Source organism: Glycine max, chromosome 6 (genome assembly GCF_000004515.6).
Source record: "Glycine max cultivar Williams 82 chromosome 6, Glycine_max_v4.0, whole genome shotgun sequence".
Taxonomy (NCBI): domain Eukaryota; kingdom Viridiplantae; phylum Streptophyta; class Magnoliopsida; order Fabales; family Fabaceae; genus Glycine; species Glycine max.
The window spans coordinates 28372151-28391180 of record NC_038242.2 but is presented as its reverse complement, the minus strand read 5'-3'; positions in this window follow the sequence as shown (position 1 = coordinate 28391180).

Genomic DNA, 19030 nt, shown 5'->3' with positions numbered 1-19030 from the left:
TAAAAAAATGCATGCGCTGTACAAATGACAATCGAAACAACAAAAACAAACATTAGTCTCTCAAGTCAAAACAATAACATAGAATAAAAAAATGATAAAAGAAATATGAAAGAAAACATGAATCTGGGGATCTCCCAGTCACGTATCTCCACTCCCTCCCAAGAAGTCCAGCAAATCGGCCATCTCCTCGTCCTCGTGGGCCTCTTCTCCATCGCCGGGAGCTTCTGGGGGTGCCTCTCCTGCTTGGGCCTCGGGCCAATCTCTGGGCCATGCAACCTCTGCCCTGAACTGGTCTGGGGTAGGGCATGAAAAAGAAGCGAAGCCCTGGCTCTGCATGCTAAGGCTCATCTGGTACAGACAATCATGGGTCTGTACATGTGCTCGGTGGTTGGCCGCCTGCTGGCGAACCAAATGCCATAAATACTGCTCCATGTCAAATGCCCCAGCCTGGCCAGCCTGATGAGGTGGTGGTGGCACGCCTGCGGCCTGTGGAGCATCACCCTGAGCCTGTCTCTGGGTACAGTACTTCTCAATAAAAGCCTGGGTGATGGGCGGCCGAATCACTTTAGTAGGTGCAACGGGGACTCCGAACGACTGGCAGAGTCCTGTGATCAGTGCGGGAAATCCCAGGGCCCTGTTGGACTTATCTGGGTCCAAAGGGTGCCTAGTGGGCGCCATACCTGCAAAAATATAGATGGCATCAGCGATCAACTGAGCCACATGGATGCTCATCCGTGTCAGGATGGCGTACACCAACTGACACTTCGGCATGGGAAGGTCGGAATTATGATCGGTGGGCAGGATGTTGCTGAGGAGCAACGTCATCCATATCTAGGTCAGGGTGGTCATGTTGGTGCGCATGATTCGCACTCGCCTCCCTGCAGCAGTCCGGGCAAAATCCTGCCCCGGTATACATAGCAGCTGGGCGATGGCCTCCTCATCGAACCCATCAGACCGGTTCCTCCTCTGGCCATACTCACATTCCTGGCCCTCTTCCAACACCAACGGATATCCTAGGAGTTGGCCGATAGCGTCGGCATCAAACGGGATCCACTGACCCCTTACCCAGGATCTCATGTCACGCACGCCCTCCTCTGTTGGCCAAGCATTGGCATAAAACTCAAGGACTATTTCTGGATCAAACTTGGCCAAGGGAGTAACCAGTGATGCCCACCGCCGGCGCCCTATTTCCTCCTGGAAATCAGTATACTCGTCGTCCCTGAGCTGGACGCGTCGCTCCCGGAGAAACGACCATCCCTTGATGGCCTCGAAGCGCTGCTGGTGTACAGCGCTCCTAAAGCGGTGACTGTCATACTCCGGAGCGGAACTAGTTCCTTCGGCTGCCTTGTCCTTCCTGGACCTCTTTGAGGCAAGCTTCCTCGGGGCCATTTCCTGCGAAGGCAAACATTTGGAAAGTTAGTTTTACCAGTGGGACACTACTCTTAAAACAAAAATGGCATACAACCTCCTCCCATAAATACAAACATCAATGTAAATTTAGAGCAAGCTTATGCGCATATTTCCTTACGAACGTTCACTTGCACAAGACATTCTATTAACTAAGAAAAATGCACCCATATACAATCAAGGCAGCTTCGTTACCTAGATTATTTACATGTACTTCCAAGGTGTATTTGTTACTTACATCACACACATCTCCTTGGCTAAATTTACATACATGCATACTCAAAGCATTTTGGGGTACCAAAAATTGCACATGTGCACATCTTGGTATTTCTAATACCTATACATACACAAACTTCATGATGAATCTTGACTATCTACACAATAAGGCGCTACATTTCATGCTCTTTTCAAGTTTTTGCTACCTAAAGCCGCATGCAAATTCAAGTATATTTTCCTTTGCTGACTAAAATTGTATTCAAATTAAAAGGTATATATTTTTTTTGTAATGTATTTTCTTTACATAACATGCAACATATTTATATATATTTTTTTTGTGAGACATTTTGACTACCAAAAATTATATGTACATACATCCAAGTATTTTGCTATCATACCCAAAGTGTAAATTGCCAAAGGTATTTTGCTACCTATTCTAAACCTACACATTCATGACGAGCAAAATTCCTAAACATCTAGGCGTAGGGAAATTATTGTAGCGTGGCCCATAGCTGATTGCTGGCCAAAAAGGGTAACTTTACCCAATATGCACCTACTCTTGTGTTCTTTTTGCATAAAATTTTAGTTCCTAGGCCTAGGATATATGTGGGGCAATTACTCTAGCCTTTTTCGGGAATGAATACAAAATATGTACAAACCAAAATGCCCCATGGGTTGTTTCCTTACAAAAGTCACGCGCTAATGCCATTGAGGCATTTCACCGAACACTTGGTGGGCGCGCGTTTAGGCGTCAATAGCAAGAGAACGGGGACAATGTGGCATGTCCCATTGTTCCAAAATGCATTATAGGCCTAGGGCCATCCCATACACACCCCTAATTCAACCTAATCAAGCAAGAAAACAAACCAAAATTGCCCCATATATTTGAGCACACTCCCACAATTTAGAGCACCAAAAGGAGATCAAAATACACTAATGAAAAGCTAGAAAGCTTAGGGATGGAACACTTACTTGTTGGTGATGAACAAAAGCGCAAAACGGAATCAAAAAATGCGAAAAAGGATGACCCTAGAGCTGCAAACTCGTCAATCCCGTGGGTATGGCTTTTGAAAGGGGGGAAAAGAAGTTTTTGAATGCAAAAACGTCCCCTCTTTCGTCATTCTTATAATTTGGTGCAGGGGTGGCTCGCCCAGGCGAGCTAACCTGCACATTTTTTTTTTTTTTTTGAGGGGAACATTAACCATGCCCCCTCCCTTCTCATGGATTAGCATCTTGCCTAACTTGAACTTACTTAGGTTAGAATTAGGTGTTGATTACTTATTTTTACTTTTTTAAAACAAACAAATAGTAAAAGAAAGCTGCAAAATACAAAGGATACGGGGCTGCCTTGCAGCGACATTCTCTGCTTGTTTCGCGCAGAGAAGGGGCATCGATCGGTCGGTCGTGACCCCATCCCCACTAGCATCCGTCCTTAAGTACCTGCAAGTAATAAACAACCAGGTATGGCCAATCTTGACCGCGTCATTACCTTACCTTGATTGGTTTCTGCCGTTCATGTTTTGTCTCTACCCCAGAAGGTAGCCCAAGATGATCCTGCCCCTGTTTTACCACAACAATATACATGCGTATGCGTATGCGTATGCATGAATGTTTTCAAACGCAGCAAATTTAGGGAAAGTTGGTTCAGGTTCAATTCTAATTAAGCGCTTGGGGCATCCCATGAACTGAGCGGAAGGGCTCAGGTGATCACAGATTAACGCAAGGTTTGAAACTAACGTGAGGACTAAAGCCTCGAATCCACGTTCATTTCTTTGAAAGATTGTAACGAGAGATACAACAGACAGGAAATCCCTGGGGGAAATCCAGAAAACGCATAAAGATAAAGAACATGCAGCGACATCCTTAATTGCCCCAGCTTCTAAGCATAATATTGTTTGACGACATCAGAGTTCACGGGTGAAGGTAGCTCTTCGCCATCCATGTTGGTAAGCACCAGGGCTCCTCCGGAAAAAGCCCTCTTCACAACAAAAGGCCCTTCGTAGTTCGAGGCCCATTTCCCTCGATGGTCCTTGACAGCATGGGACATTTTCTTTAGCACAAGGTCTCCCTCATGGAACTTGCGTAAGCGTACTTTCTTGTCGAATGCACTCTTCATTCTTTGCTGGTATAAGCGTCCATGACTCATGGCCGTTAAGCGCTTACCCTCAATGAGGTTGAGCTGATCATAGCGTGTTTGAGCCCACTCTGATTCCTTTAATCCGGATTCTGCCAAGATCCTTAATGACGGGACTTCTACCTCAAACGGTAACACAGCCTCCATCCCATATACCAATGAGAACGGCATTGCCCCAGTTGACGTTCGCACTGAAGTCCGGTAACCGTGTAACGCGAATGGGAGCATCTCGTGCCAATCCTTGTATGACACGGTCATCTTTTGGAAAAATCTTTTTGATATTCTTATTGGCCGCTTCCACGACTCCATTCATCTTTGGCCGGTAGGGTGTGGAATTGTGATGCTGGATTTTAAACTCCTCGCACATTTCTCCCATCATCTTGTTATTCAGGTTGGTGCCGTTGTCCGTGATAATCTTCCTTGGCAAACCATATCGGCAGATGATCTCTTTCTTAATGAACCTGATCACCACATTCCTCGTGACATTGGTATATGAAGCCGCCTCGACCCACTTGGTGAAATAATCTATCGCTACGAGGATGAAGCGATGACCATTCGAGGCCTTGGGCTCGATGGCCCCGATGACATCCATTCCCCACATGGAGAAAGGCCAAGGGCCGGACATGACATTCAGAGGGTGTGGTGGGGCATTGACATTATCTGAGAACGCTTGACATTTGTGGCATTTCCTCACATGGACACAACAATCACTTTCCATGGTAAGCCAGTAATAACCTGCTCTTAGGATCTTCCTGGCCATAGCATGTCCGTTGGCATGCGTTCCAAACGAGCCCTCATGGACTTCCTTGATCATGTGATTTGCCTCCTTGGCATCCACACACCGCAGGAGTGTCATGTTGTGATTTCTTTTATACAGTATGCTTCCGCTCATGAAGAAACCAGCTGCCAACCTCCTCAATGTCCTTTTATCGTTGTCGGCAATCTCTGGCGGGTATTCTTTGCTTACGACATATCGCTTGATGTCGAAATACCAAGGCTTTCCGTCCCGTTCCTCTTCCACTTGGCAACAATGCGCGGGTTTGCCACGACACCAAAATTCAATGTAGGGTAGATCCCCATGCGGTGTTAGCTGGAACATAGACGCCAACGTAGCAAGTGCATCCGCCATTTGATTTTCCTCGCGGGGAACATGATGGAAGGAGATCTCATCGAAGGTCTTAGCCAATTCCTTGATATAGGCTTTGTAGGGTATCAGCTTGGGATCTCTAGTTTCCCATTCCCCTCTCAGCTGATGGATTACCAACGCTGAGTCGCCGTACACCTTGAGTAGTTTGACATTGGAGTCAATTGCTGCCTGGACGGCTAGGGCACATGCTTCATATTCGGCCATGTTGTTGGTGCAGTCGAATCCTAGCCTGGCTGTGAAAGGTACACATTGATTGTCCGGAGAGACCAACACTGCCCCAACGCCATGACCTAGAATGTTTGACGCTCCTTCAAACCATACAGTCCATTTGTCCCGATCTTCGTCCAATTTTTCCTCGAACAAGGCCATGATGTCCTCATCCGGGAATTCAGGATGCATGGGCTGGTAGTCGTTAAGAGGCTGTTGAGCCAAATAATCTGCTAAAGCGCTTCCTTTTATCGCCTTTTGGGTGACGTAGACTATATCAAACTCAGATAGCAGGACTTGCCACCGGGCGATTCGTCCCGTGAGAGCTGGCTTTTCAAAGATGTACTTAACTGGGTCCATTTTGGATATCAACCAGGTAGTATGGCTCAGCATGTACTGCCTTAGGCGATGGGATGCCCATACTAAAGCACAACACGTTCTTTCGAGCAAGGAGTAATTCATCTCACAGGTCGTGAACTTCTTACTTAGGTAGTAAACAACGCGCTCTTTCTTCCCGGATTCGTCATGTTGCCCCAGCATACACCCCATTGACTCGTCCAAGATTGTCATGTACAAAATGAGAGGCCTTCCAGGTACTGGTGGCATAAGCACGGGAGGATTCATTAGGCACTTTTTGATCCTTCCAAAAGCCTCTTGGCAATCCTCATTCCAGCGATCAGTTTGGTTTTTGCGTAAGAGTTTGAACAACGGCTCACAAATGGCGGTGAGCTGCGATATGAATCTGGCAATATAATTCAAGCGCCCCAGGAAACCTCGGACTTGCCTCTCTGTACGGGGTTCTGGCATCTCAAGGATAGCCTTCACTTTTTCGGGGTCTACCTCTATCCCTTTCTGGCTTACAATGAAACCAAGCAATTTCCCTGATTTGACCCCAAAGGTACACTTAGCGGGGTTCAACCTTAATTGATATTTCTTAAGCCTTTCGAACAACTTCCGCAGGTTGACAAGGTGTTCTTCCTCGGATTTAGATTTAGCAATTATGTCGTCCACGTAGACCTCGATCTGTTGATGCATCATATCATGGAACAAAGCTACCATGGCCCGTTGATAAGTTGCCCCGACATTCTTGAGTCCAAAGGACATCACCTTGTAACAGAACGTTCCCCACAGGGTGACGAAAGTAGTCTTTTCCATATCCTCGGGCGCCATCTTTATCTGATTGTAACCAGAGAAACCGTCCATGAAGGAAAATAAAGCGAAATTGGCCGTGTTATCTACGAGGATATCAATGTGTGGTAAAGGAAAATTGTCCTTGGGACTGGCCCGATTCAGGTCCCGATAATCCACACACATTCGTACTTTTCCATCTTTCTTAGGAACCGGTACGATGTTGGCAACCCATTCTGGATACCGAGCGACGGCCAGAAATCCAGCGTCAAATTGCTTCTTCACTTCTTCTTTTATCTTCAAGGATGTTTCGGGCTTCATCCTTTTCAGTTTCTGTTTTACCGGGGAACACTCGGGATTTAGAGGTAATCGGTGCTGTACAATGTCAGAACTCAAACCGGGCATATCTTGGTATGACCAAGCAAAGATGTCTTGGTAGTCTTTTAGCAGGATTATTAATTCTTCACGGATAGGTGCGGTAATACCTGTACCTATCTTTACTTCCCTCTTTCCACTGCCAATTCTTAAGTCTACTAGCTCTGTTTCTTCTTGATGAGGCCCCGTTTCTTGGTCCTCATGGGCGACCATTCTTTCTAGTTCTGGGGGAAGTCCCACATCCTCATTTCCTTCATCTTCCGTTTGATTCATTTCTTGCTCGAAGTCGATAGGCGGGTCCCAGGTATTAGTACCTTCGGGGGACTCGTCATCGGATCTGCCGTTTCAGAAAAAGAAGTAAACATGCAAATGAATGAGAATGGGTAGAGACCAGGAACAAATGAAGAAAGATCCTTGTATTATAAATTCAAAAACAAAAGACACAAAGCCTTAACAAAAGGAAAAACTCTAAAGCCTAGGCCCAACTATAAAGCTTTTAAAACCGTAAAGGTTTACATTATGCTCGTTGCGTAAATGCCGGGGCGTTCCTCCACTCGCCAATTTCCCAGCTGGAAATCAGGAGGGCATGGTCGTACCAAATCCAAAGTACTCGGAACATCATCTTCGCATATCGCGAACACTTGACCTTTGTCTCCCAAACCCACGCTTATAAAGCTTCTACTTATGTGGCAGGGTGGGCTTCCTTCACTTTCTTGTCTCCAACGCAAGCTTTGACCACTATTCTTCCTTCCCGCGATGCTTCTTTTCATGTCCGCCTGAGTGGGCTTATAGCCTAAACCATACTTCCCACGATTTCCTTGGGTATTTATCAGGCTAGTTATGCCGCCGTTGTCTTTGCCTAAACCCATCCCGGGTTCATAACCGTTCCCCAACATAACTCGGGCCATCATTACCGCTGCATCGGACAGACAAGGCTGCCCAAAGAGGGAGTCCATGGAGGAAATGCTGACCACCTCAAAAGACTGGAAAGCAGTTTCTAACGATTCTTCTGCGGCTTCCACATAAGGCATGGAGGATGGGCAGCTTACCAAGATATCTTCCTCGCCTGACACGATGACCAAGTGCCCCTCCACTACGAATTTCAGCTTTTGGTGGAGTGTAGAAGGCACAACTCCCACTGAGTGGATCCACGGGCGCCCCAACAGGTAGCTGTAGGGGGGGTTAATATCCATTATTTGGAAGGTGACTTGACAGGTGTGAGGGCCTATTTGTACTGGGAGATCGATCTCTCTCCTAACCTCTCGGCGAGTGCCGTCGAAGGCACGAACCACCATTGAACTTGGTTTTAAGTGGGAAGCATTGAATGGTAACTTCTCCAAAGTGCTCTTAGGCATCACGTTTAAACTGGAACCATTATCGATGAGCACCTTGGCTACGATATGGTCCATACACTTGACTGATACGTGTAAAGCCTTATTATGCCCTCTCCCCTCGGCGGGGATTTCTTCTTCGGCGAAGGCAAGATAGTTGTTGGCAGTGATATTGTTGACCAGCCCTCCGAAACCTTCTACCGAGATATCTTGGGCCACATGAGCCTCGTTCAGAACTTTTACTAGCAGAGCCCGATGAGGCTCGGAGCTCATAAGTAACTCCAACAGCGAGACCCTGGCCGGGGTTTTGTTGAGCTGTTCGATAACCTTGAATTCGCTCTGCTGAATTATCCGAAGGAATTCGCTGGCTTCCTCTAGCGACACCTCCTTTTTACCATCCTTTTTCTCCGGGGGGCCCTTTGCCGAAATATCTTTATTCGAAGCGTGGGGGGCTTCGCCATCTTGTTCCTCCACCACTTTTCCTTTTCCTTTGATGTCCACGGGTTGGACTGGTAGGTCCGGAGGTGCGAACACACGACCACTACGGGTCACACCACTCAGTCCCGTGATATTTGTTACTTTAGCTGACAGCGAGCTGACGTCAGTGGCTTCTTCTTCCTTCTCCCTCGGAGGTGTATATCTCCACGGGACCGCGTGGCTATTTTGGTACGGGAAAGGAACAGGTTTGGCTATTAAGGGGTGTCCGGGCATTTGCGAAGCTGCACTTTTAGTGAAGTATATCACCAAGGGTTTGGGCTTCGCAACACTGCTTCCCTCCATAGACTGCATGCATATATGCTGCTCTTCTTTCCCTTCACTGCCGACTTCCAGTCGACCTTGATCTATCATCCGCTATAACAATTCCTCTACTCCCAAACACGTCTCCATGTCATGCAGCTCGCCGGAGTGTAGCAGACAGGAATCCTCCTTACACCCACTACGGGGAATCACACCTCCTTTTTGTAGGGCCTCAAAGATAAACCTCCTAGGGGTTGTCACATCCCTTAAAGGTTTAGATCTGTGCGGCCTATCGGACTCAACTGCGTTAATCGCTCCCCCTCCATGATTGGCGAGCGGGTTGGTTCTCACATTGGGTCGATCCTCTTGGAAAGTCAGCCATCCAGCATCCATTAAATGTTGGACCTTGTATTTAAGGGCCAAGCATTTTTCGACGGAATGCCCTGGGACACCCCCATGGTACTTGCAAGTTGCGTTAGGGTCATACCACTTCGGGAAAGGGGGTTCGAGGACCCTTCCGGGAGTTACCACGGCCAAATGATTGGCGATGAGGGATGGCAGAAGATCTTCATACGTCATTGGGAGTGGGGTGAATTCCGGAAATGGCCTCGGAGGGAAGTTCCTTGTCGTGTTGGAATTACCGGCCGGTCGAGTCGTGTTCGGAGTTGGAACTTGGGGAGCTTCCCTCTGGGTGGGTGCCTTAGGCTGCACGGGTGTTGAACTAGAGGCGTTCCCCGTATGAGCCGAGAAGCTTGGGTGATGTTGCGCGTACTGATGGGTACCATGAGGTGTTTGCTGGGGTTTGACCCACGCGGGTGTTGAAGAGACGGCATGGGCATCTCCCTCCTTCCTTTTTGCCCCTGTTGCCCCGATTCTTTTGGCATTCGCATTTGTGGAGGAAACGTAATCAAACTTTCCTCTTTTCAATCCTACCTCGATTCTTTCCCCGGCAAACACTAGATCCGCAAAGCTGGACGGCATGTAACCTACTAGCTTCTCATAGTAGAACACTGGCAGAGTGTCTACCATCATGGTGATCATCTCTCTCTCAACCATGGGAGGAGCTACTTGTGCCGCCAAATCCCTCCATCGCTGCGCATATTCTTTAAAGGTTTCACCCTCTTTCTTGAACATATTCTGCACTTGAGTACGGTCAGGAGCCATATCAGAATTGTACTGATACTGCCTTAGGAAGGCGGTAATCAGATCCTTCCAAGTACGGATACGGGAAGCTTCCAAATTAGTGTACCACACTACCGCAGCTCCGGCCAAGCTATCCTGAAAGAAGTGTATTAATAGCTTTTCATCTTTAGAGTGGGCGCCCATCTTACGGCAGTACATCTTGAGATGGTTTTTGGGACAAGTCGTCCCTTTATACTTGTCGAAGTCCGGCACTTTGAACTTCGGGGGAATGACAACATCGGGTACTAAGCAAAGATCCGTCATGTCTGCGAACGGATAATCCCCAAATCCTTCCACGGCCCTCAATCTTTCCTCAAGGAGATCGAGCTTCCTCCTTTCTTCAGTTGCTGGAGGCGGCCCTTCCGTGGACAAAACTATTGGTGGTGCTGCGATGTTGGGTTGAGGCAACGTGCCTGGTGCCGGCCCTTCGGGGATCGGGGGATAGAACTCGACATCCCTTCGAGCATAATCTTTAGGGTCTTTGTGGACTTCGTCGGGCTGCTGAGGAGGCTCTCTTTCATGGACGGGAGAAGCAATGTGGCCCGCATCTTCTTGCAAGACGGGTGGTGAATAGTTGGGCGGCAATCCATAAGGGTAAGCCGCTCGGTTGTATCCCAGGTGAGGGCTGCCATCGTGCCCCAGTGTGTCCCTTCCCCGTCCTACTATGTTTGAGGGAGGATGGTGCGTAGTTGCCAAGAGAGTCGGGTCTGCTTCGGCAGCCGAACTGACAGCGGTGGCAGTGGCCGCGTTCTTCTCTATGAGCTGCTTCATACTTAACATGGCCTCCATCATGGAGGCCATTTGTTCTTTCAGAGCCGACATGTCGGCTTTCATCTGTTCCTGCGTCTCCTCTTGATCACCCATCGTTCTAGATTTGGATCTGGTGCGATAGGGATACCTTGCGGCGCGTTTAGTTATGGTGTTTTTCCCTAAAAAACCAAACGTGAGGAGTGGGTAAAGAAAGAAAATGCATGCTAGAGATGAAATGTAGGAGTGATTTGATTTGCACAAGCTTTTTTGGAGTAGAAACATGGGACCAACTCATTTTATTTCGAAAAGGAAGTCGTATCTAGTCAAGGTCTGAGAGACCATACAAGTTTCCTAACGATTTCTAATTATGTGGGCCATTAAGTCTATCATATGCTGACAATAGCCGAGAAGCCCATGAATCTCTTCGGGGGTGGAGTAGGTGTCTGCCATCGCCTTGGCCTTGGCTAACAAGCGGGGAAGTTCTTGACTCCCGTTCAAGGTAAGAGCAAACCGGTCCATCCACATGGTTGCCTCTTGGTGTAAAGAGTCGATCACCCTTCCTCTAGCCTCTTTTTCCGCGTATACTTGAGCATACTCGTCCGCGATTCTATGCTCGTGGGCCGTGGCTAGACCTAACTCTTCTTGGTACTTAGCGATGATAGCTAGCATGTTGGTCTCCGTCTCGCATAAGCGCTGAGACAAACTTCTTTTGGACCTCGAACAAGCAATCAACTCCTCTTTCAGAACCATGCTATGTGCTCGCGACTGGTCCCTTTCTTCCCTTCGCAACTTGAGTTCACTATTGCTACCCCACAGAGCTCCGCGAAATTTGTTCCGGCCATACTCTTCCTTGCGAGCCCTCTTGGTCTCTTGTTCAAGGGCTCTTGCGGTAATTGCATTCTCCTCCCGTAACCCGGCACACTCCTTCCGAATGTGTGTTGCGGCCAACTTGAACTTCTCCTTGGCAAATTTCGCCTTTCCTAACTCGCTTTTGAGAGCTTGGACTTCTTCGTCCTCTTCCGGTGCTTCAAAACTCTCTTCGCTGACGACTTTTAACTTGGCGAGCCAATCTAAACCTCGTATATGAACTTTCAGCCATTCGTGGTACCCACCAATGATGCCATTACGAATGCCTCTAAGTTCTTGATCTTTCCTTAACGGGGTTTCCCATGCCTTATGGATTCTTTGTATAGTCTTGGAATTTTGTGCACCGAAATCCCTCACAAGGGAAGGAGACATGCTTTCTTCCGTCGGTGCTCCCCTCATGGGGTACCCTAGTTGTCTTATAGCGAGCGCGGGATTGTAATTAATACAACCCCTCGTTCCTACCAGCGGAATGTTTGGGTATCTTCCACATGAGAAAAGGACTCCTTCTTTTCCTTCCTTCCATCGGGGGAACCAACTGATTGTTCTACCTCCTATCCTGGCCAAGAGCTGGTCCCAATCTATTCTCCTCTTTTCAGTACACGAGCGATGGCTCAGGAGTGGACATGGATGTCTTGTGTCTTGTTGGAACAAGTGCGAAACCAACCAAACACAGAGGGCGGGTAAGCAACAGATGATCCGTGCGCTACTCTTTTCGCACCTTCGGTCAAATGTGTCAAATAGATCTGCCAAGACAGCTACCACCGGACTTTCCTTGCTATGGTGGTAGGCAAGGAAAGCGTCGATTGCTGCTAGGTCCACCAAACCATCCACGTTTGGAAAGAGGACGACCCCAAAAATTAGCAAAGCTAACACATCCATAAACGGGACCCAATCTCCTTGATTGGCCATACCCCTCGCCTTGTCTTCTAGGTACCTCTGTGGTAGGCCCACTATGCCGTTCCGAGTCTGTTTTATGCGGTCCAAACCTCTTGCTGAATCCTTGACCACAGTTGCGATTCTGCTCAAAGAGGGGAGACACCCGGAGGAAAGATATGGTTTTCTTCCCCCGAGAGGACATCCTAGAATTTCCTCAAATTCTTCAATGGTTGGTACTAATTGGAAGTCTCCGAATGTGAAGCACCTCAAAGGCTGGTCGTAGTATTGGGTAAGTGATGCAATGGCTTCTATGGACACCTCTGCTATGGTCAACTCTAAGATCTTTCCGTAAGTCTTGCGGAAGGCTTGCATTTGGAGAGGTTCCATCAACCGCCCTAATTCCTTGATGCTGGTGGTATCTAGGCTTTTGACCTTGACTTGGTAGAACCTCTTGCCGGTTTGATTTGTTCCCATGCTTACTAAAGTGAGACAAAAGCTGGTGCAAATCAAAACTCCGATATCTCATGGGTGGGATGGATGAATGCATGATGGAATGCATATGACACAGATGCAATCTAGGAATGCGGGGGTCCGGGGAATTTGTCCCCTTCTTAGATTCGACGTCTAGGGGTAGCAAAATTCCCCAACGCACGTTTTTAAGAAGGTGACACGGACCCTCCGTTGGTTTGTTTACATAAGGGATCAAGATAGAACCCATATGCAATGCCTATGCAAAAGACACAATGCGGGAATGTACACAGTATGACAATATTTACCGAACATAAGCAAAAGGGTATATGATACTTATGCATGGCAGTGTGAAAAATGGCACGCAGCGTGTTTGCTCCGTGCCCCTATTTAAGGGACCTATAAGGGAGAGAACTAACTAGGCTTTTAGCAATAATCCCCAAGGTAGTTATATCTCTCTTGATGGTTTCTAGAGGTATCATCCCCTTCGAAGAACATATTGCAGCAGTAGGGACTACTAGCAACAATAAGTTTCCAAAGAGAAAAGCTCTAGATGAGGGTTCACTGTAATCAAGCAAGTCGGAGACCTAGCATGATCACAGATTCACCTCCACTCCTTATGCTCCCATGAACCTGGGTATAGGGCCCTTTTTCATTCACAGTGTGTGCAAATAGTGTTGGTGTTTGTGTGCATCAAATGAATAAATATTTACTTCATGCATACATTTTAAAACGCACTAAAAGCAACAAAGAGTTTATATACACAAGAACATAATGAAAGGAAACCAACAAAGGGGTAAGTCACGGTAAAACATTGCACAAAATTAAATGGCCTAACTCTCTAAAAACAGTCCCCAGTGGAGTCGCCAACTATCGCAACCTACCCTTCGGCGGGAGGGCGACGCGTGACTCGCGGGATGCGTGTTCCACAAAAGGAATACGCGCGGAGTCGCCACCAACGTTTATTTGAGGAAAACGTCGGAAAAACCGGAAAAGACGCAATCTACGAACTTTTAAGTGAAAGGTTCGGGAGTTGTATTTACGCGCGGGGAAGGTATTAGCACCCCACACGTCCGTCACAAGGGACGACAACCTTTAATCGAATGTGCAAACATGACTTTGATTTTTACGTTCCCTTTTATGTCCTTATATCCTTTTTATATTTTTCCTTTTTTGTGGTCGACAAGGGTGTTTCCCTTTGCTCCTACGTATTCCTCAATTTGGGATGAGAAAATCAGACCTACGTAGTTCTTTCTTATCAAGTGATTCTTTTTTACTTAAGAGGTGATCATTTTAAGGCGTTGGACCTTGAAAATGATCCATTTTACTTAATGAGAATTTGAAATGACAAACTTCAAAAACCTATTTTTGTGGACGAGCTTGACTAGGCGAGTTGATTTTAGCCTTAGTTTCACTTTAGTTATTAGTCAATTCAATTAAGAATGAGAAATCCCAAAGAGAAAACGTCCGATTGATTTTCCGCTTTATTTTGCTAAAAGATGTTTTTTTTTATTATTATATTATTTTTTACCTCTTTTTTTTGATTTCCAACGTGGTTACGGCACGACCAAACGGTCGGAATTCATTTTAACCGAAGTTAACGGATAATACAATTCAAACGTTCGGTGGAAATTTATTTTATTTTTAAGTTAAGCGAGAAATGACTTAAGTAAAATGGCTTAAGCACGTCAAGAGGGGGTATAAAAAGTAAACAAAATGAGAATAAAAATGCACGAAACACAATGTGGACCACTACGGGTACATAGAATGAATCGAAAAGCTTGGTTCGAGGTACTTACCCGTTGAAGATCGAAGAACGATGAAGAACGAATGAAGAACGTCGAAGAACGGTTGAAACCTTTGCGAAATTCCTCACGGAAAACGTTACGGAAACGTTTCGGAAGCGCCTCGGCTTAGATTTTCTTCACGGAAACAATTTTTCCAAGCAAATTCGAAAGAGAGAGAAGTGCCTAAGGGGCGGAACCCTTTTCTTCTTCACTTCCTCCCCTATTTATAGCAAAATAGGGGAGGTGGTTGCCGCCCAGCTCGCCCAGGCGAGCCAGGTTGCTTCCTCCAGAAGCAACAGCCTTCTAGAGGAATATTCTGGAGGGCCCAAGTGGGCCTGGGTGCTATTTGCACCCCCATTTTTACTAAGTACACCCCCTCTGCTTTTTTTTGGTGATTCTTTTTTCGTAAAGTTACGGAAACTTACGAATTTCGTAACGATACTTGTTTTCTTTCCGTAATGTTACGGAACCTTGCGGATTACATAATCATTCTCTTTTTGACTTACGGAATGTTACGGAACCTCACTCAATTATGCAACGATGCTTCCATTTGATTTCCGATGTGTCACGGAAACTTACGGTTTGTGCATCAATATTTTTTTGGTTTTTCGGCATGTCCTGGAATTTCACAAATTGCCTAATGATGGATGCCAAGCACCTCACAAGGACCAAAGAAAGGTCGCATGTCATCAAGCAAAGGTCCCCGGATGAAATTAGGGTATGACAGTCCCCATCCGGCATCAACCAAATGAATCATCCAACCTCAGATATGGTAGGCAAAGATTTGGGAAGTACGGGCGGCCCCCATGATGTGCAAATTCAAAACAAGCACGCCTTCCCGCCATATGGCTTGCCTCTCAACTATACGCCACCCAATGTGGCGTACACTCCCAATAAGAATGTCAATAACCCCACTCCTATACCCATTGAGAGCCAACAACCCCAAACTGATCATGCACATGTCTCCTAAACCGTGGGGGAGACACATGAAATTCCCCATCACAATCTAGCCGACTTCGAGCCTTGGCTCGGATATGCCACTGAAGGGCAAGCAGTTGGTGGTATACCCCTTGAAAACACTTCGGAAGGCCCTCAGTATCACCCCCAACTACACCTCTTGCATTCCACAACAAGTAAAAACCCTCATGCTATGGCAGAAATGGGAAAGTTGGATCATCTAGAGGAAAGGCTCAGGGCCATTGAAGGAGGTGAAGATTATGCCTTTGCTAACCTAGAAGAGTTGTTCCTAGTACCCAATATCATCACCCCTCCCAAGTTCAAGGTGCTGGACTTTGACAAGTACAAGGGGACTACTTGCCCCAAGAACCATCTAAAGATGTATTATCGGAAGATGGGGGCATACGCAAAAGATGAGGAATTATTGATACATTCCTTCCAAGAAAGTCTTACTGGGGTAGCTGTTACCTGGTACACTAACTTGGAACCTTCCCGAGTCCATTCCTGGGAGGACCTAATGGTTGCCTTCGTTAGGCAGTGTCGGTATAATGGCTTCGGATAAGATGCAACTACAAAACATGTGCAAAAAAGGGGGCACGGATCTTTCAAAGAATACGCCCAAAGGTGGAGAACCTGGCAGCTCAAGTGGCACCTCAATGACGAAAAAACGATGACAATGATAGTAGACACATTACCAGTATTCTACTATGGAAAATGGTGGGCTACGCACCTTCAAAGCTTTGCGGATTTGGTCTTTGCCAGTGAAAGGATCGATGTGGGTCTGAAAAGAGGAAAATTTAGTCATCCTGCTTGGACGAATGAGAAAACTGGGGCAAATGAAGAGGGTGAGGATGAAGGAGAAGCCTGTGCTGTGGCTGCCATTCCTATACAGCCAAGTTTCCCACCAACCCAACAATGTCATTACTCAGCCAATAACAAACCTTCTCCTTACCCACCGCCCAGTTATCCACAAAGGCAATCCCTAAATCAACCACAAAGTCTGTCTACCGCACTTCCAATGATGAACACCACCTTTAGCACAAACCAAGAACACCAACCAAGAAATGAATTTTACAGCGAGAAGGCCTGTAGAATTCACCCCAATTCCAGTGTCCTATGTTGACTTGCTCCCATATCTACTTGATAATTCAATGGTAGCCATAACCCTAGCCAAGGTTCATCAACCTCTATTTCTTTGAGAATACGACTCGAACGCAACGTGTGCTTGTCACGGAGAAGCCCCGGGGCATTCCATTGAGCATTGTAGGGCCCTGAAGCGTAAGGTGCAAGGTCTAATTGATGCGGGCTGGCTGAAATTTGAGGAGAATCGCGTGTAAATCCTGACATTGACAAGAGATGCCACACATGGGGCAATTTTGAAAGCTGTTGTTAGATGTCTCTAATGACTCATCAGGATTTTCAATTTTGTACCATTATTGTAAACCACAGTTACAATGTTAAATGAAATGGATAAAGTTGATATCTTTGTCCCTCGTCCTCTCACAAACGCATAATTGCTTATTCAACTTTCACCGGAATGTGGGAGCAAGCCATTGGTCAGTTTGCTCAAGCGACCTGTGCTTCTGAGTTTGGACTTCCAAGACTGTTCAATAAGAGATTACTCCTCTTGCACGTTGGTGGGGGTGCCGTAAAACAACGAGTAAAGTTCAAAACAAATAAGTTTCAAAATAAAAAATAAAAAAAGGAGTTCAAAAAGAAAAAAAAACAAAAAAAAAACATTTGATTGATTGTGTTTTCAAGACGTTCATGTGACCTCATTTTATCATTCCGGAAAGTTTGTCTTTTTAGAGAGAAGTGAGTTATCAAGAATAGGATGTTGGACAAATGGCCTCAGTTACCTTAAGAAAAAAAGGGGGTTGAATTAAGATACAAAGACTATTCCCCAATTAAACTTTCACTCTCTTCGGATTAACAATGCACCCTTAACATGAATTACTCAAAAGACAATTCAAAATAAACTTCTTTAAAGCAAAAGATAAATAGCAATAAATAAAAGAAGTTTAAGGGAAGAGAGGAATGCAAACTTGATTTATACTGGTTCGGCCACTTCCCGTGCCTACATCCAGTCCTCAAGCAACCCACTTGAGATTTTCCATTCTCTTTGTAAAACTCTTTTTACAAAGTCTGAACCACATAGGGACAACCCTTCCCTTGTGTTCAGGAATCCTCTACAACAAGAGACCCACGATCTCTTAATCCCTTTTCAGAAATAAGAAGAGAAGAAGAAATCTCTCTTAAAAGAGATAGATTGTAAAATGAAGATCAATCAAAATTCCTTATTGAATATACAAGTGGTTGACCAAGGAATCTTTTTGAGAGGATAAGACAGTTCAGTTAAAAAAACTCTTAATCTTTTGAGAGGATACAACTTTTTGGGCAATGAAAACTCCCTTTAAATTCATGTTTCCAAGTCACTTTTAATGGCCAGTCATAAAACATTTGAATAGATGTGACTCTTGGAAATTATTTTCTGAAAATCCCTTCTGGTAATCAATTACAAGACTTGTGTAATTGATTACAGGTTTTAAAAATTTGAATTAAAACATTCAATAAACTGTTGGTAATCAATTACCATCCATGTGTAATCAATTACACGTTATAAATTTTGAATTCAAATTTCTAGTGACTGTTATAAACATTTTTAGCTGCTGGTAATCGATTACCAGAGAGCAAATCTCAATTTGAAATGATAGAATTCTTTGGTCAAACCTTTTGTTTTTTCAATTTGGAAACTTCTTCCTAAAGATTCTAGAGATCAACTTGATCATATATCTTGATTTTCTTGGATTCTTGTCTTGAATAAAACTTAGAAGCACTTGATCCTTTAGCATCATCAAGACATCAAAACATCTTGCTTCTACATAGGAGTCATTTGGCTTAATCCATCAACTGAAAAATCCTTCAACTATTTCTCGTCCTTGGAAAATTCTTTTTGCAAGAATCAAATTCTTCTTTCATTCTTCCTCACTACGAGGTTGTGAAAACAAGACAACAATTGGTACCTCTAAGCCCTACACTGGGGCAATGAAAGGCACCATGCAAAAACCTCAAGCGAACCTAAGGGAAGATTAGAAGTTTTCACCCAATAGGTTCCCAGCTACAAGGTCATGATGAAAGATAACAATTGGTACCTCAAAGCCTTACACTGGGGCAATGAGGGGCATCGTGCATGAGCCTCAAGTGAGCATAGGGGCAGATCAAAAGTTCTCACCCATCGATGTTTTTAAACAAAAAAAAAGGGGGGGGGGGAGACAAGCCCTGGAATTTCAATAGATTGATTAAACGTCAAACGACTCCATTGCCGTCACTCCAAAATGGTCAAGTGACTAAATCAAATAGAATATACACTCTGAGGGAGTTCTCGGAGAGATTTGCAAAAGATAGGATAAGGTTGCATGAATTATCACCTTTTTCAAAAGGACAGTCAATCTGTGTTTTC